We start from the raw sequence: 27117 nt of genomic DNA, 5'->3' as shown, positions 1-27117 counted from the left end.
CAGTGATTCAGAATTGTTCTTCATTATCACAGCATCATTCATAATCCCCTTTAATTTAGAATATATTCCACTATAGAGATTTACGTTAAAGTAGTTTCCCAAATGGATCAATTCAGCCACAACTTTCATAAAGATGATATTTCTCTTGTGATCAAGAGAAAAGGCTCAGAAGTCTCATGTTCTACATGCCTTTTCCTTCTCATTGCACCTTTCAGCAAATACTTACTGAGGATCTACAACTATGCCATGAGCTACACTGGACACAAAGACAAACAAGGAAATTGGCATGCATTCGTGGAAAAAAAAACCCCTAAAATAATTTATGTAGCATGCTTAGCTCACTGCTTGGCACAGAATAAGCCCTCAGGAAGGGTTAGCGACTGCAGCAATGACCGCACCGATGAAGACCCTCCTACACATGAAAACATCTCAAATCGCTATGCTTTCGCTTTTCACAATGTATTGTGCGATTAATTTCACTTTTGAGAGTAACAAGCTTTCTCCCTGCCAGGCAAAAAGGGCCAGACAAATGTACAAAAACATACAATACGACGAGTAACGTGATCAGAATGGTAAAAACAACGTATTATGGTCACTCAAAATAGGCTGTGGAAATGAGGAAAGATTATCTTCTCGTGGGAGTTAATATTTGATCTGGGTTTTGAAAGATGGGAGGCGGTTCAGTACGAGAGCTCAGCTAGATTACAGATTCCGTAAAGGGAGCCATCAGGCAATGTAGTGGCTAAGCTTAAATGCCAGGCTAAGAGCTTATTTTAGATTTTATTCACGAAGGAATAGGGATCAGTAAAAATATTTGGATAGGGAGTAAAATACACATATACATGTCCACGTGTGTGTGTGTGTGTGTGTGTGTGTGTGTGCTTCTGTTGTGTGTGTAAAAGCACAACACTGCATTACTCCAAAATACTTTTTTCCTTCCTGGTCAGTAATTTACATTCTAGGAGCTATTGGTCTGGCTGCAGGGGACAAGTGAGAGGAGCGGGACGAGCATAAGAGGCTCTCTGAGGTCAAGCACTATGTCTCAGGCCGTGGTAGGCTGGGGTACAGGTCTCAAATGGGAGGAGGCTGGGTGACAACCTAGACCCTGTAACTCCTGGAGGAGACTTCGCCTCAGGAGACCTTTGGATACACTCAGAACAGCCTGGACAAAACCTCTGGAGCCTGCCTGCCCAGGTCCTATGAGGGATGCCTGATTTGTTCTGCATGCTTGCACAAGAAGGATTGTAGTAGAAGATTAAAATGCTACCTGCTCTAGACACTGGGAGAGAGCTCCTGCTTCCATCTGGAGGGAGAGGAAACAGGAAGGTTTCCTGTCTTCATCTTAAGAGTCAGATGATTTGGGGTGCCTGGGTGGCTCAGTCGGTTGAGCGTCTAACTCTTGATTTTGGCTCAGCTCATGATCACAGGGTTCATGAGATCGAGCCCCGATTCAGCATGGAGCCTGCTTGGGATTTTCTCTCTCATTCTCTCTCTGCCCCCCCCGCCCTGCTTGTGCAAGTGTGCTCTCTCGCTCTCCCTCCTCTCCCTCAAAATAAATTAACTTTAAAAAACAAAAGAGTTGGATGAATCTTTTTCTACTGCTTGGTCATTAGTTTCCTAGGACTGCTGTAACAAACTAGGTGAGTTAACACAACAGAAGTTTATTCTCTCAAAGTTCTGGAGGCTAGAAATCCAAAATTAAGGTATTGGCCAAACCATGCTCTTTTTGAAGTCTTTGGGGAAAGAATCCTTCCTAGGCTCTTCTAACTTCTGGTGATTGCTGGCAATCCTTGCTGTTCTTTGGCTTGCAGATATGTCACTCCAATCTTTGCCTCTGCCTTTATGTGGCCTTCTCCCCTGTGTGTGTCTGTGTCCAAATGTCTCTCTTCCTATATGGTTACCAGCCATTAGATTAGGGCCCACACTAATCCAGTATGATTTCATCTTAACTTGATTATACCTGTAAAGGCCCTATTTCCAAATAAAGACATATTCACAGGTTCCAAAGATTGGGACTTCAACATATCTTTTGGGGGAACACAATTCAACCCATAATAGTTGGCTTGCTGATTACTTAAGAGAATACAGAGTATCCCCAACCACTCAATGGCTGTCTCTGATCCAGTGACCCAATCTTCACTGAGGACTTAAAGAGCCATGTGCGTTCAGGACTCCAGGAGATGGAAACACAAAACTCCACAACTGCCTGGAAAAAAAACCAGCCTGAATCTCCCAACATTTCCGCCCTCCCCATGACAAACTGTCCAAGAGTTGATTCTCAAGAAGGAAGGAAGCTATAATTAGAAGTGAAATCCACCTGAAGTGAAGAAATTCATGACAAGCCCATCCTGTTTTATAGCTCTGTTTACCTTAATCCCCCCCACCAGGAAGTACACCCCCTGGCCATTTCTCATTGCTCAGACTCAGCTGGAAAGCTCTCAAAAGCTTATGCAAGAACACAGGTGCGAGGGCTCCGGAGACCTCACGATGCTCACCTGCAAGAAGGGATGTGGTTAAGCTATTTGTTCTGAAAAAGCCAGAAGAAACGCACCAGGAGTGTTAGGACCATTTCTGACCTGCACATAAATAGAAATGCTGGCTGATTTCTACTTTATGCTTTTGTTTAATACAAAATCTTAAAAAGAACAACAAAAATTCTACATTTTTCTCTAAACTAAAAAACGTCAGTGAAGTTTTACTATTGTGTTTTAATTGCCAGCTCAGAGTCAGAATCTTAACATGTTAGAGATTCAATATATGGGTGACACTATTACAGGAATAGACTTTAACTCTATCCTTAGGATGTGCTTCTATATCCACTGATCCAGGATAATTACTAATGACAGCTGAGGGGATTTATCATAAGAAATTCTTTCTTTAGTAACTTCTAAAAGTTATTTGTTTCAAGCCTTATTACCTTACTAAATTTTAACTATCATAAATATTGGGTCTCTACCTATATGATTTGCTTCTATCTCCCCAGTATGGTTCTCATTATATAGTAGAAGTTAAACAAATATTTGGGAAATGGTTGTAGGCCAAAAGGGCTACCTTCACAGGGAATGGAAAAGAAGCCCCAAAAAGTCATTCTACAATTACGGACTTTGTCATCACATGAATATGAATCAACCAGGACTACTGGGTTGGGAAATTGTTGACTTTAAAGATAATCAGTCATAGAGCTCACTTGATCTGTATCCCACACATAATTAAGGCACCAAGTCCAATGTCCAGCACCAATTTAGAACAAAAATTTGCTCATATTTTGAATTCAAATCCAAGATTTTTAAAAAAGTGATAAAACCTATACTCATATGAGTTCACAGAAAGTTCTCAATTGACAAAGGAACTAATTAGAACTATCACAAATTAATCCACTCTACTACAGCCCATCATTTGAATATTGTTAAGTAGTAGCATGATTGTATTTTTAGTTTTGTATTTTATTTTACCTGTACTTGCTAGTTCTCCCCTTAAAACACATTACCATGTCTTCTAGTTCAGGGGTCTACAGCCAACATGGTCATACTAATTTTCAACCTCACTCTCCAGTTGCGACAGTATCCCTGAATACAGTGCAGACTGTGACAAGCATTAAGTATGGGAAACTCACCAAACACTATTCTCTGTTTCCAAGTACCAATGCTTCTTGAGTTTCTGCCTACTTTTGTCTGTCCTCCAGCAGCTTGAGAGAGTTGTTTTAAATATATGTGAAAATATACACACACACACATAACATGTGTGTATGCACCTGTAAATGTATATAAAATTATATGTATATTGTGTGGGTATGTGCATAATTGTTATTACAGGAATGTTGATCTGATCTAAGCTACTCTGCCAATACCAAGAGGACCCTTATGTAATATAAGATTAGATGTATTCTCTGTTTAGAAAGTACTAGGGGAAAAAATCAGTAAGTAAGAAAGTCCTTAAATGAAAACTGAAATATATTAAGAAAAAACGAATAACCCAAAAGAAAAATGAGCAAAAGAATGAACAAACATTTCACAGAGGGGGAAACACAAATGGTCAATAAACATATAAAAAGTGATCAACTCTAGCAATAGTCAAGTAGCCTCAAATTAAGATAACAGTATTACATCTATTTTTAACAAAAATTAAGACAAAAAACAAAACCAAGTTGTGGATTAATGGGAATGTGTATACAGTGCTAATGGTAAAATAAAATTGTACACCAGAAACTAACTTGATATTCTTTTGAGAAGCTGATCATTTGCTATTCCATTCCAAGATAAACACAAAATATATACAACCTAAAAAATACCTTTGTGCATCAGGAGTACTTGAATGTTCAGGGAAGCATATTTCACAATAACATAAAAAAATCAAGGAAACCAAATGTCCACTTACAAAAGAATAGACAAATTCTGATACATTCTCAAAGTTTATATTATACTGCAATGAAAAGAATGACGTATCTCCAGACATTATTATGTATTATCGTAGAAATGTATCAAGTAGAAAAAGATTAGATATGTACATTATGAAATCATTTTTATAAAGCTCAAAAACAAGGAACTAAATAATTTTTCAATTCACATGGCTACATAGTAAAATTATTTTTTCAAAGAGTGATTAATGAAAATTCAGCATAGAGGTCATCTCTGCGCAAGAAACATGGTATGAATAAGTAAAGAAGGTATTGATATTTTTCTAATTCTTAAAGAGGGGATGGGTTCACAGGTATTCCTTTGAAAACATGCTTCATAAATTATTCATATTTACATATAATCTTTCAAATGAATAAAGTAAAATATTAAAATGTATAAAAGGTAGAATATGAAGAAAGCTTGGAAAAAGTTGAATAAAAGCGTAACAGCAGGAAGGATATCTTGCTGTCACATTTCTAGCTGAGTAAATACTAGTTAGCTAAATATATCTTTTGTAAATTCCAACTTAGACATTTAAATAATTAGATAATCATATGTCTTTTCAAATTAATGTCATATTTTTTTGGAGTAACAAGGCTTTCAAAAGTCAAATTTCTGTCCAAAATTACATTCTGAATATTCCTAACATAGTAATTTGTATAAAACATATTTTTTGATGAACTAATTTTGACTTCAATTTTCCATACAAATTTCCCGGTGCTTGTAAATAAACTTACTACTAAAGCTATTATTTAGATTGGTCCTCCCCTTCGGTTTACAACTAGTTTGATAAGCATATACTAAGCAGCTATTGTTATTGAGACAGAGAACATTAAAAGTCATCATTCCCAAATAAGGTTTCTGAGGTAAGTTTTCTCTTACCCCAAAATCTTGTCTAAACTAATATGTGCTTTTTCTTTTCAAGATGTGGGTCATTTTGAAAAAGATATTTTCATAAGAAAACCATGTATGATTAATGCTAATTTGAAAAGATACCCTAAAATTCTGTGGTCTTCTGAAGATCACATGTTGAAAAAAAGCTATTTGGGGTTATATTGTAGGCTTCCCAAAAAGGCCAAGGAGCCCTTTTCTAGTGATGTTATAGAGTTCATCCTGAAAGCAGCTGGAAATATTTAGGGAAATAGTCACAATTTAGAATGTAATTAGATTCTTAGTCATCAGGGTAGAGAACATACCAGACAACCATCAAAATGCTAGGCTTTCTCAGACCAAGGACGGAAAGTGAATTGCCAATCTAGAAAAGATTTCCAGAGGGGAAAACAATTCTTACTTGTTTATTCTGCTTACCAAGTATGTTTTAAGTTCTAATGGGTTGGTTTCTCCATTCTGATGATACCAGGACACTGAAAAATAAAAGTATACGGGATTAAGAGCAGGGAAAAGTTGAGATCTATCCGATTCAAGTGTGGTTTGCTGACCGGATGGGATCCTGGTTGACATTCAGCATCTTGAAGCCACCTAGATTTTAAGTCAATCTTCATTTCCACAAGATCCCCACATGATTTATGTGTACATTAAATTGAGGGACTCTCTGGTGTAGACTAAGTTCATTTCAAATAAAGTTACATAAAAATCATTTGCTTTTTTTTAGGTTATTATGTTGCAGGGAAATTCTTATGAATAATAAGGAAAGCCTAGTGAGATGTTGCTATTTCCTTCTAATCTCTCTTCTAACTTAAAAAAAAATATTATATCTTCTTTCCTGGATATTAGTTTTCATGAACTGGAAAAGGTAGAAAAGCAGGTGTTTCCCTTGGGATGAAGGACATACACAAGATCTTCAAGGGCAAATACTAAGCTAGAATTATTGTTCTGTTAAAAATCCTTTCCTGTTGTTTTTCTTTTGAATTAAAAATAAAAGACCAAAAAGCCACCTATTTTTCTCAATAGACATTAACTTTCTAACGTATGAAGGTTGAGTTAAGAAGAATTGCAAGTACCCAGTTAAGATACTGCCATTAGAGTTTATAGGCAACAAGAACCTAAAAGTTTTTACTTAGAGACTAGCCTTTTCCTAATTTCCATATGTAATCTGCCAGCACATCCTGGCAGCTCTAGGCCTGCTGTCCTCCATTTCTTCTTAACAGATTATCCAAATCAGCATTGTCTCTCTCCCTGGCCAGAGCAACAGCGGCTGTGTTCCATTTCTTCTTAACGGCTTATCCAAATCAGCGTTGTCTCTCTGTCTCCCGGGCCAGAGCAACAGCCTTCTAGCCAACTGGCTCCCCTCCAGCCCCTCTTGCCTCCTTCCAGTCCTTCCCAGAGAGCAGCCAGGGGGGCCTCTGCAAATGCAAATCAGACCATCGCCCTTGTGGTTCAGGCCTTCCATACCTCCTGTGCAATGGCCTGACGGACCCCACACGGAAAGGCCCCTGCCTTCCTCACCACACGGTGTCCCCTGCTCCCCCGTGGCACACCCAAACCAGCCTCAATTTCTGACCCTTTCCTGCCAGGGTCTCTGCACCTGCTCCTCTCTCCTCACCCCAACACATGGTCTCATTCTCATCTTTCAACTCAAAAGTTACCTCTGCGGAGAGCCCTCATCTGGCCTGGCCACCTCTCCTGAAATAGTACCTGCCCCTATGTCACATCACTGTTTCTCTCCTCCTATCCTGTAGTGTAGTCTGTAATGATCTTGTTGACTGGTTCTTCTGCTTCTTGCCTGTCTCCCAGGCTAGGCTTTGTGGCTCATGAAAACAGGAGTGGCGTATCTTCCTCGCTGCTCCACCACTAGCACCCAGCACAGTATCTGGCATACAGTGGTGCCTAATAAATATGAATGAATGAATTAGCAAGTGAAATTAAAGGAATTAATATTACAAAGATATGGCTCTTAGATGGTTACTAAGCATATATTGTAGTTAATTATTTCCTTGTAACTTTGTTCAAACAGGAAAAAACCCCTTCAGTGATATTACTGAACCATAAATCATCATTAACATGACCTTGATGTGGAGCACCTGGGTGGCTCAGTCGGCTAAGCATCTGATCTCAGCTCAGGTCATGATCTCGTGGTTTGTGGGTTTGAGTCCTGTACCAGGCACTGTGCTGACAGCTCAGAGCCTGGAACCTGCTTTGGATTCTGTGTTTCCCTTTCTCTCTGCCCCTTCCCCACTCATGCTGTCTCTCTCTCTCTCTCAAAAACAAATAAACATTAAAAAAAAATTAAATATCACCTAGATGTTTTTCATCTAGTCCATATTTCTATGGAACATTGTGGTCACTGGACTGGGGAAAATATACTGGCGACCTAAGTCATCCAGCTCAAATCACCTTGTACACTGCCCTCAAGTAGTTTCCTTAGAATCCTATCTAATCCTTCCTTAGAAGACACAGATAGTTGTCTACCCAGCCCATTTTCCCTTTCCCCTTCCTAACAGACCTCTATTGTTTCTGGAACGTAAATGTGCCCAAACAGCACTTCTAAGCCTCCCCTGCAGTCAGGTGAGTCAGTTCTGGCCAAAGAGACAGAAACTCAAATCTTCAGAGAAAGTTTTGCATTCTTGATAAGGATTCCACTAATTGGGTGCTCTAGGACACTCCCTCCTGCTACCAACCTGGAATGTGAACATAGTGGCTGGAGCTGCAGCAGCCCCCACTCAACCATGAGGAAAATGTGAAGACAATCACAGAGATCTTGCTCTGGATAGCCACAAGATATTGAACCCAAACCAGCAACTGCTTACCTATAAATTTCTTGGTGAGAAAACAAACATTATTTTGTCTAAGCTATTATTTTACCAGGTTTTCTGTTACTTTAAAACCTGTAATGAGTCTTTGCTGACTACAAGATAAAGTCCAGACTTCTTTCTACAGTCTTTCCCAAGCCCTGTTCAGACGTCTCAGCCCATTCCTTGGCCATGTCTTCCTAGACCCCCTCAACTACCTGCCCCAGCAATGCTCTCTAGACTTTAAATGAGTCTGAACATCTCACCTTTCCGTACTACATCCCACATCTCCCAAAGTCTGTACACGCTACTCCCCTTAATCTCTCCATGACTAGCAAAAACATCTTTCAAAAACCAGTGCGAGCATCCTTCCCTCCACAAACCTTACACATCTGTCCGAGGCAGTGTTCTTGCTCATTCTTTTGTGCCTCTCAGGGCCATTACACTAATGGCTATGCCCTAACTGTCCTGTTATGCACCTGTCCCCTCTGGTCTGTGAGACATAGGCCTGGTATCTCATTCATCTTCGCATCTTGGTTAAACACCTACCACTCCACTGGTTACCATACTCCTGAAAATCATTCACCAAATAAAGGAATGAATGTCTTTCAGCCCACGGGTACTGTTTTGAAACTGTATATCCCACTGTGCGTCTCCATGAAAATTTATTTTTAAGCACCTACTGTCTGGCAGACTCTATACTGAGCACTAAAGACAAAGCACTGAGCAAACAGACAAAATTCTGTCCCTGTGTAGATATTCCTCTATGTAAAAACTTATGCAAATCGAGTTCAAATCAGTTAAAGGGCAGTGCAATAGATCAACTGTAAGCAGTAATAAGTCATGAAGACAGAGTTGATTATACACACTAGAGCAGTAAGAGAATGCAACATGTATCATTTAGAAAATAAAAGTTTATAGCTGCCTCATTAGAATGTTAAGAAAAAAATAAGCAATAATTTGTTTTCCACTATTTATGCTGGATCTAGTTACTACTAAGAAATGCAAGAATACAAGTAAGATGAAATAGAAATACTTCTTTGTGGTATATATATACAATGAAATATATATGACAGTGAGAAAGAATGAAATCTGGCCATTTGTAGCAAATGGATGGACCTGGAGGGAGTCACGCTAGGCGAAATAAGTCAGGTAGAGGACAGATACCATATGTTGTCACTCTGAGGCCTAAAATAATACCAATCTTTCAGAGTAAAGAAACAAGGAAATATTTACAATCTTTTTTTATGTGGACAGCATGCTGACATCAACATCTGATAAGATTTTTATAAGAAAGAAACACAAGAACAAGCCATTCTCTCCCATAAACAGGGGACCATGGGAAAAGGAAAGGAGGGAGAGATTTGGGGACAGAGATTGAGGCAAATCATGAGAGACCTTTGAATCCTGAGAACAAACTGAGGGCTGAATAGGTAGGGAGGAAGGGGAAGGTAGGATGATGCTCATGGAGAAGAGCACTTGTGGGGAAGAGCACTGGGTATTATATGGAAACCAACTTGGTAATAAGCTACTAATAAAAAAAATTGTTGGTAAAAAAAAAAGAAATGGAAATACTTCCAAATATATACTCAGATATATGCCTATTGATGTTTCTTATATTATTGTTACATTATAACAGTCAAAATGTGGAAATAATCTAAATATTCCCCAATAGGCAATCCATAAATAAAATATGGTAATTTCATACTACAGAATATTATGCAGCCACTAAAAGAAAGAGGAAACCCTATAGCTGTTGCTGTAGAAAAAGAAAAAGAAAAAACCCTCCAAGATATATTACCACAAGAGGAAATGGGCCACAGAATAGCACAGACTGCAGAGGGAAGAATGGAAGGGAGGGAGGAGAAAGGGAATCAGGGATGAAAGCTGATGCAAGAAAAAAAAATGAATAGCATTGTATCTATGAAAGAAATTAAATCTGTAATTTCTTTCTCAGGAAAAAAATACCAGGCCCAGTTTTCATCCTTGATCCCTATGGAAGTTTTTAAGGAAAAAATAATACCAATCTCTCAGAGTAAAGAAACAAGGAAATATTTACAATCTCATTTTATGTAGACAGCAGGCTGACATCAACATCTGATAAGAATTTTATAAGAAAGAAACACAAGAACAAGCCATTCTCTTCCATAAACATAATTATAAAAATCATATACACAATATAAACAAATTAAACCCAGTGGTATAAAAAAAGTATAAAACACCACAACCAAGATTGGCTCCCCCTAGAAATGCACAGGCAATTTAATATTTGAAACCTACTCCGTCCAGATAAAAAACTTCTGCACAGTGAAGGAAAGAATCAACAAACCTAAAGGCAACCTTCAGAATGGAAGAAGATATTTGCAAATGACGTATCTGATAAAGGGTTAGTATCCAAAATCTCTAAAGAATTTATCAAGCTCAACACCAAAGAAATAATTCAGTGAAGAAATAGGCTGAAGACATGAATAGACATTTCACCAAAGAAGACATCCAGATGATTCACAGACACATAAAAAGATGGATGCTCAACATCACTCATCATCAGGAAAATGCACATCAAAACTACAATGAGCTATCACTTCACACCTGTCAGAATGGCTAAATTCAACAACACAAGAAACAACAAGTGTTGGTGAGGCTGTGCCTCTTATACTGTTGGTGGAAATGCAAATTGGTGCAGCCACCCTGTAGAACAGTGTGGAGGCTCGTCAAAAAGTTAAAAAGAGCTACCTTATGACCTAGCAATTGCATTACTAGGTAATTACACAAAGGATTCAAAAATACTGATATGAAGGGGCACATGCACCCCAATGTTTATAACAGTATTATCAACAATAGCCAAATTAGAGACAGAGCCCAAATATCCAATGCCTGATGAATGGGTAAAGAAAATGTGGTGTATATATACAATGGAATATTATTCAGCAACCAAAAAGAATGAAATCTTGCCTTTTGCAGTGACATGGATGCAGCTACAGTGTATTATACTAAGTAAAATAAGTCAGTCAGAGAAAGACAAATACCATACGATTTCACTCATATGTAGAATTTAAGAAACAAAGCAGATGAACATAGGGAAGAGGAAAAAAAAGGAGAGAGAGAGAGAGGCATACCATAAAATGTACTCGTAACTATAGAAAATAAATTGAGGGGAGGTGGGCACGCAGATGGGTTAAATGGGTGACAGCTACTGAGGGTACTAGTTGTGATGAGTACTGGGTGTTGCATGTAAGTGATGAGTCACTAAAATCTAGTCCCAAAACTAATATTACACTGGATGTCAGCTAACTGGAATTTAAATAAAAACTTGAAACAAACAAAACATAATAAAATAAAAAAATAAAAACAAATCTACTAATACAATTCAATAAACTCACAGGAAGAAAATGAAACTCATATTATCACTTTAAAAGATCCAGAAAACAAAATGAAAGGCAACATTCATTCTTGGTAGAAAAAAACTCTTAAATTAGAAATACAGAGGAACTTTCTTAATCTGATAAAAAGAGAGCTACAAGAACAAAACAAATCAAAAGAGAACCATATAGCATACCATAGAAATTCATAGTGAAATAGAAAAAGCCTAACCCAGGTCCTACCCTCACTGCCCTGAAAATAATAAACTAAAAAAGTATTTGCCATTAAATTGATAAACCAAATCAGACAGAGCTGAGGAGTGAAAACAGAGATGTTCTGGTATGTATAAGATAATGACCAACTGAATAGGTGTTCCAAAAATGTGTGTTGCATATTTAATTAAATATGCTCTACAATTCTAATCATTCTGCTCAGAAATCAGGGCAATTCAATTTCAATTTGGCCTGGTAAATTACAGGTGCCTGGGTGACTCTTGTGTCAGACTCTTGATTTCAGCTCAGGTTATAATCTCACACTTGCGAGATCAAGCCCGGCATCCAGCTCCATGCTGGGCATGGAGCCTGCTTAGGATTCTCTCTCTCCCTCTTCTTCTGTCCCTCCCCCACTTGTGCTCGCTCATGTGCTCTCTCTCTCTCTCTCTCTCTCCCCCACCAAAAAAAAATAGAAGATAAATTTGGCCCAGTAAATTAAATGAAAATTTGAAACAGGGCAATAGCAAATATATAGATTTCTCTCTTGCATATTTGTATTCTTTCTCACCTTGTCTTAAGTTTCTACTCTTAGATGCATCTAAGAATTTAATTCCGTATTCTTAGTTGCGTATTACCACTGACTTCTTTTATTTGATTTCTTTGTAAGTTACATCAAGTCAGTAGTGGAATTCACTTCTGAATAAATAGGTAAAAAAACAAATAAAAAGTGTTTAAAGTAGGACTCAGCTAACAAAGTCATGTTTAAGGCCTTATTTTTCTTATTGTGAGAAAAAACATTAAATAACACCAAATCCTAAAACACATTGTTTTTTGTGATTTAAAAATAAAGTTGTTATTATTTTTTAAAAGAAATTCAAAAGCTTCTCAAAATGAAGATACTTGAATTATTGATAAGAATTCCTTTTAAGCTTTGCTTTGGCAGACATGATTGGGAGGAGTAAAGATCACTTGTGAACAAAAATTGCTTTCTAAGGAAATATGACAGTTATTAACATGGGAGATTATGTATTAAGTCTTCGGAGGCTCTAGGTTATTAAAAGTACAATGAACCTTTCCCCTGTGAGTTAAACATGTAGATGAAGATGATATATTACATTTCAACTTCAGATTCTAAAATACAAAGAGCAAAATTGTGAGCCCATTCAGCTTAACCTCTAAAATGTCTTTTCTTTTTTTTTTTTCTTTTTTATTTTAGAGAGAAAAAGAGCACATTTGGGGCAAAGGAGAAGCAAACAGAGAGAATCCTAAGCATGCTCCACACTCAGTGCAGAGCCCAATGGAAGGCTCGATCCTGTGACCCTGGGATCATGAGCTGAGCCAAAATCAAGAGTCAGACGCTCAGCTAGCTGAGCCACCCAGGTGCCCCTAAAATATCTTTTTTTCCCTTAACATTAAGATATCTCCCAATGCACAAGTATAATAACTACACTATGATATGAACTCCTCCTTTAAGAAAAGAGTTTGTTAGTCATCTGGGCACACATTAGGCACTCAATAATGAGTTGTCTAATGAACGAATCAGGTTTAATTTCTTTTATTCTAAAAGAGAAACACTAAAACATGCTTGTTACAAAATAGAATTATCTTAGGAAGACAGTTATTGCCACTAGAAAATATTTCCAAATTGTCTATTCAAAACAAACAGAACACCTGATGATGGCACCAATTGTTGAGAATTTACCACGATCCAGTCACTTTACATCCATTACCTTATTTAACCCTTACCAAAGCCCTATGAGGAAAATACTATTAATATACACATTTTACAGACGGGCAAACTAAGGTTTAGAGTTACATAACTTTGTCCGAGACACACACTCAATGGTAAGGCCAGTATTTGACAACAATCTGTCTCACAGATTTATCCTTTTAAAAACCGCTATGTTATCCTATCTTCAGTTTTGTAAACCTCTTTTCACTTACAGTATGTAGTCTTTGAAAGCCAATAAGAAAAAAGGAGGAAAAAAGCAATAGGCAGACTTCTACTTCCTAAAAGGAGATATGAGACATAATGAAATTGCTTATAATGGCACATATTGGAGCCAAGATGGTGGTTTTTAATAAAACTGAGAAAGGGTGGATTGCTTTCCCACAGAAATTGTGGAAACACAGATGCTGCCCAACCTTAGAAATGTAAAATTATTCATGTTTTTGATCTTTGGACCAAAGGAAAAACTACAAATTCCACTGTTTGGAACATTTAATGGAAGAGTTTTAAAGGAAACCATTATTATAATCATGGTACCCACTAGCACTATGAGAATCCAAGCTCTGTCAACATTTTCTTTATAAATTCACTATTAGTACTTTCTAACTCATCCAGTATTATTCAGCAAGAGCTTAAAAATCTGAAATGTAAGATCTTAAATGGTGAGTGATATTGTTCCAAGAATTAAGGAGGAAAATGGATATCATGCGATACAGACACAATAGAAAAATGTTTGGCTTATGAAGCATTTTAACAGGTATTAGCTGTCTTTTACTTTGTTTTTCTTGCTTTGGAAGAAGGTTTAGGGGAGGGGGTGGTTGATCTGGAATGGAAGGTTGTGTTGCAACTAAACACGAACAAATTTTAAAGTTCAGTATGCTACAAAGAGTTTGATAAACTCTTTAGAAACCTAGATGTGGTCTCCACTTTCTGAGTCTGCACAAAGGCTTGGAATCTCATAAAGAGAGATTATGTTTAAGAACTCTGGCACTTTGCTTTTAGTCTAAACCAAAAAAGACTGAAAGAACAGTCATTTCTAATCCTGTCTAGTACATTCCAGCTAAATGTGAGCAGGAAGACATAGAATAAAAGGAACTATTCAGGCATTTCAGAACTTCAACAAATGTTGAGTGAAATTCCTTTCTCAAGGGACCTGATTCTTCTGAACATGCTTCTCTTATCTCTACACTCTGTATCCCCTTCCACTGTTATTTTTTCATCTTCCTTCCTTGAGGGGACTTGCCTTTAATATGAAATCAAAGATGAAAAAGGTAGTGAATCATATCTTACAAAGGCAAGTGAAATAAATTTATGTAATCATTCATTTTGGAATTATAGTTCATGTCACCATTTATCCTGCTTAAAAAAAACCCATAATAAATGGTTTGCAAAATCACATTAGATGGCTAAACCAGAAGAGGACCAATGAAATGACGCAATCCATTTAATTCTTTATGGCCAATCTACAGTCACAAAATGTGGAAGAGACCAAGAAAGAATGGGCTCTTCACTGGCACTGGGAAGAAATACAGTGCTGTCATTGCCCAGGGCCACCCTATTTCCCTGGAACCACACAAATGCAACCATACATGGCTTCCTTTGCCCATGTCTCCAATTAGATTTTTACCTTACGAATCTTAAAAAAGACATCGTCTACATGACGTTTCTAATCTAAATTCCCCACTCCTCTCGGGATCACTAAAAGTCAGTTGGTTGATTACTACAGTGCAAAGTGATTTAGATTTATTTTCTGGCAGGATCTGATATTCCCTACCAAAAGAGTCAGCAGACTGATTAACCCAACCCAGGATTTTTGCTTCTGGATTGATTTTCCATAGTGGATTTTCACATCAAATATTAATGTGAAAATTTTAAATAAACCATCCAACATGCCTTGAAACTTTGAAAATGATGGCTCTTTCCCCTTTTATAGGCTCTAAATATTGTGAGTCATGTAATTTTCCTACGTACCTTTTTCTGGCTACAGGTACCTCCTAATATTAAATAAAAACAATTGAAAAGTAAACTGATTCATGTGTCAGCAAATCTAAATTTGGAAGGCATCATCTTATAAGTAGAAGTGGTGCTGAAGTTAGAAGGTTTACAGTAAGTAAGAAGCCAAAAGTTCAGACATTCAACCAAAGTTATCCAAACCTCTTGGGTTGGAAACATCGCAAAAGCGGGCTTTTCCACGAAATGGCCTGTATTTCCTGTTTTTAGCTAAGCTGCAAGTGCAAGAGGAACAATACTCATTATGGCATGTCATTGCTTCTACTTTTGGTCTGAAAACACCACGCAAACGCTATGAGTGTGACGAATCCAAAGAAAAAAAATGTTGAGTGGAGAGGTGTTCTGGGCTATGAAAAGGAGAGTTAATGGGAACAGAATTTCCCAATTTGACCACCAGTTAACCATAGCTTGGCCGCCCAGTGTGCTATGAGTCACTAGCAACTTGCTCAAAAATAACACAAGAACATTTTGGGCTAAATCATTACTGGGGTATATTGTTAACAATACTTCCAGAAAAAAAATCAAGTAGAGGGTAAAATGGCACTCATGCAAACTCCTTTCTACAGAATAAATCTGGAAAGGAGATAGCATGAGCCACTTGCTAGACAGATAGTCTGATAATGTTATTCCCCACATGCATTTAGAAATTTTGGTCAAAAATCACAGTTCCCATCCACAGGTTGATGATAACTCTTCACAGGAAAAGTGTGGAATTGTTAAAGACAGAACACATGCTGAATTTTCAAAAGCAGTCTCCAAAGTCTTAGGGATTGTGAAGACAGAGCTATATTTTGCATCTTCCAAAAGGCCACTTACTGCTGTTATCTCAAACTTACTTTCCTAGAGTCATTAAAGGTAAAACTTCCTAACTGATAAACCCAAACCACTAATATTCAACCACTGAGTTAATATAATCGCAGGATCTACCCAGTAGTGATTGTGCATACTCCATTAAGAAAGCAAATTTGGGAGCTATCGTGGTTTCCTACTTAATTGCTCTGTGATAAACAACAGGGTATGAAGTTGGACAAGTCACTTAGTGATACAACATCTAAGTATCCTCTTCTATAACCTGGACATATGACATACCCCCTAACAAATCAATCCCCAAAGATGAAGAACAGAAGTTTATAAAAATACAAAACAGTAGAAAACAAAACAAGTGTTTAGGATTTGCAGCCAAGACCAGAGGGCCTTAAGAGTAGAAACAGATTGACACTAACCTATACAGGAAGTTTGTGAGTTCTTGCAGAGTAAAAGTAAGAAAACAATGAAATGAGACAGCAGAACTGAGACACGGGTGTAGACGAGACCGGCTTTCTCATCCATCCTTTTGTGGAGAGCTATCATTCCTAGAACAAGGAACAGGCCAAGCAGCTGGTGGTCAGGGCAGTGTCCTTGGGGTGAGGGCTTGGTGGTTCAGGGACTCACCAAGGTCAAACAGAAGAGCAGAGGATGCAAGGCTCAAAACTAGCCCTGGGACAAGTTCTCCACCAAGGTCAGGGTACAAAGCCAAGCAGAGCAAGAGTCAGTAAATTCTAGGACAGGGAGCTACACCAGAATCACAGGCAGAAAGATGGTAAGAGGGCCTAGAGCTTTGTAGGGAGTAAGGCTGACAGGCCTAGGATGTGCTTTTGGTGGGTGCGGTGAATGAGGACCGGCCCTAAGGTCTGGGGCAGAAATCCTGCGCTGGCACGTGCTGCTTTGGTCTGTTCTATCTCTGTGGGTTTGACAATCTCCATTTTTCCACAGTTCCTATCTCTCCCTTTGTTACACCCTGGATATTTCATATGTGTACCGTGTCCCCAGGAGTTCATACTGCAGGTCTCAGTAATACTTAACATGAATGCAGATTAATCAAGTGCACATACAGTATGTTTATTATTCATTTTTATGACTGGGTTAATAATTCAGTAATGTCAGTTGATGATTAAAAAATAAGAGAGATAAAGCAATAATGGGCCTCTTGTTTGGTGGCGGTCCGGCTTCCTTCCTGGAGCCATGCTATTGGCGGGCTCTGAATCAGACATGAGCTCCGCTGTTGGACCACATTCAGTTGATGGTAAAACCTGGAATAGTATTACTGGACTTTAATCTAGCAGACTATGTATATTTGTTTGTTCAACTTTGATCCCATGACAAAAAAAAAAAAAGGCTTTGTTTAATTTCTTTAGAAGGACTTGCCTGATGAAAGTAATCCCAACACAAAGGAAGCTCAAACTACATAGAAGCAACACAAATACATACAGAACAGCTCTCTTCATTTATGAATTACATGACAGTGAAACCCATTAGTGAGTTAGTTACCAGTGGGGCAATGACCATGCCCAATTCACTGTCTATTCCCCCAGCATTTAAGTGTTGTGTCTGGCATATGGCAGGCATTCTGGAAACAGGGAACTGAATGGAACTGCACTGCTCCTAACCCAATCACTGGTCTCCTCTCATCCCTGCAGGGAACAAGCTATGCTTGACCTCCACTCATCCATCACTTCCTCAGAAAGACCCTCCCCAACCTCCCCAACTTGATCAATTCCCCCTAATAGTTCTACTAATACCTCTACCCCTAATACGTCTACTCTTATGCACGCTCCTTCAAAGCACCTAGCAGCTGTAACTGTACATTTTCTTGCAAGGCTCTTTGATATAAACTATACAAACCATAAACATGAAATTTCAGAGAGGCAAAGACTGTGCCTTTTTGTTTTTTACTCATGTACTAAATATTGTTTTGTTGGCACTCAGCAAATATTTGTTAAAGTAGTGGGCCAAGAACCTATCATTTACATGGTTCCCTCTCATTCTAGTAATACTCACAAGACCTCAAATAATATGAAGTAAATTATCCAACACATACTCACATAATAGAGCTTGGAAAGCAAGTGTGCAATGCAGGCCTTTCAGGGAGGAAGATTTTGATAAGGCAAAGGAAAAATGCAAATATCTTTCATTATGGCTAGAAGTTAAATCTCCATTCTGAAATGTACCATTAAAATGTTTGTGGAGAAATGTTTACTCTTTTATAGGCATCTCAGTTGTCTCATATTTTAAAAGCATAATACATTAAACTGAACCACTAAAAGTCAAAAATCTCAAATTGTCCATTTCTTATGGCCTAATCTAGGGGCCCATGTGTATCTGCTTACGTGGTTTAGGTTAGCCATATGTAAGCAGTTTTTCTATGAAATTGTTCTCTGTACCTTGGGAATCAAACAAAACAAAGCAAAAGAAAAACAGGAAATACTCTGCTGATCCAAAATACAATACTGAAGAATATGAGTTATGGTAAATGACAAGGTTATTTTGTAGTTTAAGACAAAGAAGGAGAAGAAACGGAAACTGGGTCATATTTAATCTAATATCTAAACATTTACAATATGTCCAATTACTCTAGGCAGCAAATTAATACGTAAAATATCAGGAGAATAATGAAGAGGCACAAAAAAATCAAAGAAGGCTCTTGCTTCAACTGGACCGTATTTATGAAGCAACCCGTGTGTCAGCACACTCAGCACAAAAGATTCAGCAGTGAGAGACACAGAGAGAGTCCCTGTCGTCAGGAACTTCTAATCAATGAAAGAGGCCTCAAGAGCTGTGTTAAAAGAGGTTCAGCATCATTCATCATCAGGAAAATGGAAATCAAAACTATGAGACGTCACCTTACTCCTGTCAGAATGGCTAAAATCTAGGGCACCTGGGTGGCTCAGTCGGTTAAGGCTCCGGCTTCGGCTCAGGTCAGATCTCACCTTTGTGGGTTCGAGCCCCGCGTTGGGCTCTGTGCTGACAGCTAGCTCAGAGCCTGGAGCCTGTTTTTGGTTCTGTGTCTCCTTCTCTCTCTGCCCCTCCCCCTCTCATGCTCTGTCTCTCTCTGTATCAAGAAAAAAAGAATGGCTAAAATAAAAAAGATAAGGAATAACAAGAGTTGATGAGGATATGGAGAAAAGAGAACCCTTGTACACTGTTGTTGGGAATGTAAACTGGTGCAGCCACTGTGTAAACAGTATGGATGTTCCTTAAAAAAAAACTAGAAATACTATTTGATGTAGTAATTCCACTACTAGCTATTTACCCAAAGAAAACAAAAACACTAGTTCAAAAAGATACATGCATCCCTATGGTTATTGAAGCATGATTTATAATAGCCAAACTCCGGAAGCAACCTAGCTACCCATCCATAGATGGATGGATAAGGAAGATGTGTTAGATATATACAGAAGAAGAGTACTCAGCCATAAAAAGGATAAGATCAGGCCATTTGTGACAACATGGATGGACCTAAAGGGCATTATGCTAAATAAAACAAGTAGGAGAAAGAAAAAAACCATATGTTTTCACTCATATATGGCATCTATAAGAGAAAAATGAATAAATAAACAAAGTATAATCAGACCTATAAATCTAGAGAACAAACTGATAGGTTGCCAGAGGGCAGGGGAGTGAAGGGTTGGGCAAAATGGCTGAAGGCAAATGGGAGATACAGACTTCCGATCGTGGCATGACTAAGACCCAGGAATAAAAGGCACAGCATAAGGACCTCAGTCACTGGTAGTGCGACAGCACTGTGCGGTGCCAGAGGCAGGTACGCTTGGAGTGAGCACAGCCTGATGGTTAGACTTGTCAAATCCATGTGGTGCACATGAAGCTTAAGTAACATCGTGCATCAACTATTCTCACCTTTAAAAAATCATTAAAAAAAAAAAAAGCCAGAAGAGGCCCTCAGTGTGCATCTCACACTCTTCAGAGCATCTCAAGCCTCCTCCTGCTCTCTGGGCTACACTCCTGACCTCAGGCAGGGCCACGTGGATGGTCTTCTTCCCCTCCAGCGAATCACTTCTCTTCAAGTAGCCAGAAGTTTTAGGGACAGTGCTATTGCCCCTAGTCAGGTTTCAATAAATATTTTAGGCTAAATTAATAACAGATTACTTAACCACCCAATTGATGTGAGAAGGAGATCCATACAGCAGAAGCTGGGTGAGGGGACCTATAGCTTGCTCTCAACAAAGGTCAGTTTCTCTGCTGTGGCTCTGATCTTCTAAGCTTACGAGTATATTTTGTGATGACTCATCTGTCACCTGAGATAAAGAAGACATCTTTGTGGCTGACTTTAAGTCGGCCCCAAAGTGGAAAGTTTGGTTTTTTGCTTTAACCATGTAATACCGGTAGCAGACACCCCTGGCTCTTAGAAGACAGAAGAACCACAGTTCTGTCACTGTGTGACCTGAGCAAAATTATAAAACCTCTCTGTACCCAGTTTTTTCATCTATAAAATGTTGATAATCATATAGACCTTTTGCGAGACTTAAATGAGACAATACATGTAAAGCATTTGGCAGAGCATCTGGCTTACAGTAAGCACTCAGCCAGTGTTGGGATTATGATTAATATTATCGGGTTAACTGTAGCATTATTATTCCTCTTCCTATCTATATTTTATTGGAGAAATCAAAGTCCTGGTTAGATTGAAGAGCTCTGGTAAAAAGCTCAAAAAAAAAAAACTGGTAATTTCATTCAATCACTCTACAAATACTTATTGAGTTTCTGCAAGGATCTGGGTTGACCAGCTCCCAGAGTCAAATGGGCAACTTACTGAGGACGTGGAAGGAAGGGAGAAGGTAGAACTGAGAAAGAATAAATGAAGCATAACTTAATGGAACCAACTAAGATCCAAACCCTGAGGGCAGTTATTATAAATAAAAGGGATCAGGTAAAGAAGTGAATGCAGAGTCACTGGGTAGTGTTAAGCCTTAGAAAACTGTATTAACCTTTAACAAGAGGAGAGCCTAAATCTGGAGAACTTTCTGACCCATGCCTGGACCCTACTTAACCTAAAATGCTAAAAAAAAAATCCCCCATCTTATATAGCACAAATATCCTCAGAGATGGTGTGGCAGGTTATCAGTCATCATAATAAAAACCAAGAGACAGAACATGGTCACCTTGGAAAGAATTATCATTCAAAAATGAACTGGAAATCTTTTCATGAAAGGAAGTCTACACTGAGTTAAGGATGAAAATCCAACTTAGTGAGGAACAGTGAGAATAATTTCCTAATGTGCCGAGTAATAAAATGGGAAAGTAAAAGCAACACCTCAGACTGAAGACATATCCCAGGTTGCTCATGGCTGGTCTTGAAGAGACATGTTAGCAGTGGAGGAGTGGCAGGGACTTATCTGAAAGTCACCAGATCCTCTGCAGGGTCATTATTTGCTGACTGCTTCCCACCAACTACATATCTGGTGTCCACAAAATATGCCAGAAAATTCTGCTAGAAAAACACAAGACTCAGGAAACCGCATGTGCGTAGATTCTCAATGTCTTTTGGGGGGGGGGGGGTTGTTTGTTTATTTTTAAATAGGGATGAGCTGGAGGGACAGGAAGATGGCTTGTGACCTTTCAGAACTGGGAAGGCTATTTTCAAGCTCACACTTAGCCAGTCGTACTTGCACAGGTGCTGGAAGGAGACAAGACATACCTGGGTCAGAGAATACTGACTTTATTACTACTCTCAGCTGTAGTGGCACCAGAGTATTAGCATTTCCTTGCACTGGTTCCCAGAACACAAACTGACATAGAGCAACAACACCAGAAGAGTCAGGTGGCACCTGGACATAGAGTGAGCATTATAGGAGGGGAACCCTGAGATTAGGGAACCTGAATCTTTTATACTTCTCAGTAAGCATGCGTGGCCTTTTGTCTCTGGACAGAGACATTGTCTCCATTTTTAAAGTCTGTTCACCATATAAACATTCTTGAAATGATAGTATAGAATGAAGTCAGTTAGTTCTTCTCACAAAACATGTAAGAACGAGACACCCATTCTGAGAATTGTCTCCCAATATGAGCTTGACGCTAAGTGTATTCATGAAAAACATGCTTAAGTCCTTGACATCCTGTTCAATAGCTTAAGTGACAATGAATATGCAAAGTCCTTTCCATTTCAGAATGTCTTCTAATCTGGACACACCACAATGGCAAATTCTTAAGAACACGCTCCTGAGGGGCGCCTGGGTGGCTCAGCTGGTTGAGCGTCCGGCTTCGGCTCAGGTCATGATCTCGTGATTTGTGGGTTCAAGCCCCACATCGGGTTCTGTGCTGACAGCTCAGAGCCTGGAGCCTGCTTCAGATTCTGTGTCTCCCTCTCTCTCTGACCCTCCCCTGTTCACACTGTGTCTCTCTGTCTCTCAAAAATAAACAAAAAACAGAAAAAAAATTTTAAAAAGAACATGCTCCTGAGCCTGTCAAACCACCTACAGGTACCATTTCCTCTTTTGTATGGTCAGCGCAAGTTTATAAAACTTATCTTTTACCATTTCTTGGAAGGATTTGGGGATTCATATTTTAAGAGGCCTTTGCAATATAGAATATCTCTTTTCTAATAGTGCCAGAACAGTATTCAAAAGTATAGTCCATACCCATTACAGGTTTCAGCTAGGCATCATCCCCCTATATACTATGAAAGCATTTTAACAACAATGCCACCTGCATCTACTTATCAGTCCCCCCAAGCCTCCTAAGTAAGGCTGTCAACAGTGAATAGTAGGAAAGGCCTGAGGTTAATACTTAACTGGTAATTGCTTTGAATGAGTCATTTCTCTCTCTATCTTAATCTGTTCATTGTGAAATGGGGCTAATAATACTCACTCTTCTATCACACACAACTTGAGAAAGTCAAATGTCATAACATCTGTGGGAGCATTTCATAACAGAGAAAAAAGTCTTTAAAGTGATTTAATACACAGCTCACTGAGCCTTCAGACACACCTTCAGCATAGGCACTCATAAACCAAGTCTGGTTTTTTCTTATCCTCAGAAATTGGGTCATCATAGTGCATCAAGCAAAGTTGTGGGGTAATTGGTTATCTGCAATTAGATTGTGTTATGGAATGACTGGGAGATACCCCTCTCCCATCAAGGACTTGGGGTAAAAGAGGGAAGAGGAGGGAGGGAACTTCTAGGTCAGAAGCCATTCCCAAATATATAAAATAGCCAAAACTATGATTCCAAACAATGATTTGGGGTCAATTTTTGGCTGAAAATCAGTAAATAGGAAAGAGGAAAAATATATCATCACTTTTCTTTAAAATCTTCATAAATATATCTTCATATTTTTATCTTTTCCTAAGATACCAATAAGACAATTGTAATAGCATATTATTTTTTATGAACCATGTCAGAGTGGGTCTACAGGCAATGCACAAGTCTCGAGAAATCATTTAAAAAACATAAGAGATGCATTGCAGCTGGTGAGGCAGTTTTCATGGTGCAAATTACAAAGGCTTGGATCCAAAATTCTGCTCTCTGCCTAATTTTCCAGAAACAGAAAACCATATAGACCTTTAACACAGTAAAAAGGCCAGGAGCACAAGCACTATCCGATCAAAACTGAGAAGCAAAGAGAACAGGAGAAAGTGAAGAAGGCAGGGATCTGCTACTGATGAAAACGGTTTTGCAATGAAGACCAGAATAAGAATAAAAAAGAACTAAAACATGGAAATAATAATATATTCTGATGTCAATGTATTATTTTCTTTAAGAAGAAAGCTTGAGGGGCGCCTGGGTGGCTCAGTCCGTTAAGCCTCTGACTTCAGCCCAGGTCATGATCTCAAGTTCGTAGGTTCAAGCCCTGCGTTGGGCTCTGTGCTGACAGCTCAGAGCCTGGAGCCTGCTTCTGATTCTGGTCTCCCTCTCTCTCTGCCCCTCCCTGCTCATGCTCTGTCTCTCTCTGTCTCAAAAATAAATAAAAAAACATTAAAAAAATTATAAAGAAAGCTTGACCTGGATCATTCCTACTCCCTAGGACCTTGTACTCTATCTAGGCTCTTTTCAGAAGTTGTCAAATTTTGGCAAAGATAACCACTCAAAGGAAACAAGTTTTCCGTTAAAATTAAAGTAAAAAAAAAATGATCTCTTCCCTCAATTCACTTTGAGCTTCAATTGCTTTGAGTCAGCTGTGAAATTAGATGCATCTAAGTATGTTTCCAATAGTATCCAATAGTCTAGAGGAAGTGATTTGTAGCGCTCCTCAGCATGAACTCTCTGGAGAATAGTGACTTCAGAAGTCTGCTTTGTTATCACGTGCTTTCTATGCACTAGCTTGTTTTTTCTGTTCTTTTTTTTTTTTCTCTTAGCTTATTTGATCTGGTCTTCCAGTTTTTTTCCTTTTTTTATAACTTATTTTTTGAGAGAGAGAGAGAGAGAGAGAGAGAGAGAGAGACTGAGTATGAGTAGGAGAGGGTCAGAGAGAGAGGGAGACACAGAATCTGAAGCAGGCTCCAAGCTCCAGGCTGTCAGCACAGAGTCTAATGTGGGCCTCAAACTCACAAACTACAAGATCATGACCTGTGCCGAAGTCAGTGGCTTAACTGACTGAGCCACCCAGGGGCCCCGGTCTTCCAGTTTCTTCATTGTGTGTTCTCATGTGTTTACCCATCTATTCAAAACATCTAAATTTCTTATATTTTTCAGTGGGAGAATGTCCATTTGATGACTCTCTATAGATTCCAATCCTCTGTTGAAGTTACCCTTCTCTTCAACTACTTAGGTATGTCACTTTCTTCTTTTTCTTGATCATATGAAAACCATAGCTATTTTAAAGTCCCTTTTCTGATAAGTGCAATATCTCCATCATTTATGGATTTATTGTTGTTTTCCTTCTCTTGTGTTTCAGTCATTTCTTCCTGTTTTATGGCATGCCTTGCCACCTTTTATTGAATATTATGGAGATTCCGAATGAGATCTTTCTTCAAAGAGGGTTAAATATTTTCCTGGCATTCAGAAAAAAAAAATCTGGCAGATCTCCTGATCCTCTCTAGGTTTTACAGGAAGCTCTGTTAGCACCTATTTCAGTTTTCCTACAGTAAGATCCCTACTCCTGGGGTATGACAGCAGGGTCTCCACCGAAAGCCCGGGGTTATTTACCACCACCCCTCTACCCTGGCAACACTTAACTCCTATTTCTCTCCTAGCACCCCATATGGCTGCAAATATCCCAGATCAGATATTTGGCCATCAGATATACTTTTGTACTAGGTTTCTTGAGGCCTCTGCCCTGCGTAAGTGCAGGTTAGTAGTTAGCAAATGAGCAGAATTTATATATAGGTATTTGGGCTCCTTTTCTGTGGCTACCTTCTCTCTAGAAATGCACCCCTCTAGTGCTAGCCACTTTGGTTGCCCCAAACTCTGACTTCTTTTTCCTTGGTGCAGTAACAAAGCCACTTTCTTCTTAGGCTTCATTTATGATATGGGCACCAAAAGAGAATCGATCCTTTCCTTAAGGTTAGTAGAGCAGTAAAGACAGTTTGAGATAGTAGAATGAGCCTAGGCAGAGTCAATGGTATGCTATTAAAATAGCAGGCAGTAGAAACAGCCTGATTTACCATGGCAAACATAATTCAGTGTCACAATCCAATGTCAAAGTGGCAGAGTATCAGGTGAGCACTCATATCACGCAAACTAGGCGAGGCTCAAAATCTTGAACTCCAATATGAGCAAGGCATCTAGAAGGCAAAGAATCCTGAAGTGAATTCTGGGTTAGCTACATGGGCCTCTGCTATTCCAATTAATTTTCCCTGCCAAAGGAAGTCTTATTTTGTCTAGATCATGACTAACCAATCAGATTCAATTATTGAGAGGCTTAAAGCAACTTTGAATACTTACAACAGTGACCTTGGCCATGAGAATTATATAAGGAGATATATTTCTGTCAGGAGAGCTATAATCTACCATCATCCCCTTGGATTCTACTGTATCAGACTACAAGAGAGGCTCCTACATCTTCAACGTTATTCAAACTCATCGGTCAGCTAGCCATCCAACAGAGATGAGGGGCTTTCTGGCCTATGGGAGTTATAACTCACAGCAATAACTAAATAACCTACTTAACCAAAACTCATTTATAAAAAATATTTTTTTTAATAAAAATAAAAATTTAATCAACTATCTTGCCTTTCTGGCACATACTACATTTACCATGAGCAATGTATTAGTTAATGATTAATATTTAAGTTTTAAAGAATCGGCATTGTTAGCACAATTTTTATTTTCTAGCTAAGCAGGTGCAAGAAGAGACACAGCATTTTTTATGTGTTTATTTCCATATTCCTCTTATTCTTATTAGGGAAAAGATGAAGAACTCATCATCTTGATATTCCCAGAGCCTCGAGGCAGCACACACATTATTAAATAGGTGAATAATGAGTTAACCAATTAAACACTGAGATAGGTTTGTACTAATCCAAGAAAATGCCCATCCTGCCGACATTAAGTTTAATGGACTTCCTTATCAGGTCCAACTCTATGGTAAAAGTGGAGAAGAAAAAAGAATCTGGGATTGTTAAGATTCTAAATTACAGATTCTTTACTAGGAAGGACATAGGGTACAATCAAAAGAACAGAAGAGGAGGTTTGTTCAAGAACTGGTTCTGCCACCACCTAAGAATGTGTCTTTGAATCCCAATGCCTAGGGATTCAGTTTCCTCGTCTATCAAAGGAGAGAGTAAGTGTCCCTCCACAGAGCCCACACCCAGCACTGGGTGGTGGGCTGAACTCCAGTCCCCTCCCCTGCAAGAAAGCACGCAGCTCCTCTTAGTTTCTATACATTATCTCTGTGCCACAGGTGCTGTGAAAAGCAGAAGACCACATGATCCCAGAAATTTTTCCAACTCTGCAAGTTTTTAATTCATGTTTAACTGGATGAGAAAAAAAAAAGAAGCTGTCAACTTTTA

At 38.7% G+C, this 27117-nt stretch overlaps 1 long non-coding RNA gene across 1 annotated transcript in view; it reads right to left on the bottom strand.

Annotated features, from left to right (window-relative positions):
- The window catches only part of LOC115295166, a 34849-nt gene that overhangs the window by 1130 nt on the left and 6602 nt on the right, over nucleotides 1–27117 (bottom strand). The window contains exon 4 of the long non-coding RNA XR_003910372.1: nucleotides 5703–5758. This is a non-coding gene — a long non-coding RNA (uncharacterized LOC115295166). The remainder of the gene's footprint in view (nucleotides 1–5702; nucleotides 5759–27117) is intronic.

Source organism: Suricata suricatta, chromosome 7 (assembly GCF_006229205.1).
Source record: "Suricata suricatta isolate VVHF042 chromosome 7, meerkat_22Aug2017_6uvM2_HiC, whole genome shotgun sequence".
Classification (NCBI taxonomy): Eukaryota; Metazoa; Chordata; class Mammalia; order Carnivora; family Herpestidae; genus Suricata; species Suricata suricatta.
The sequence above is the reverse complement of the archived record's forward strand: the minus strand, read 5'-3'. Positions and strand labels throughout refer to the sequence as shown.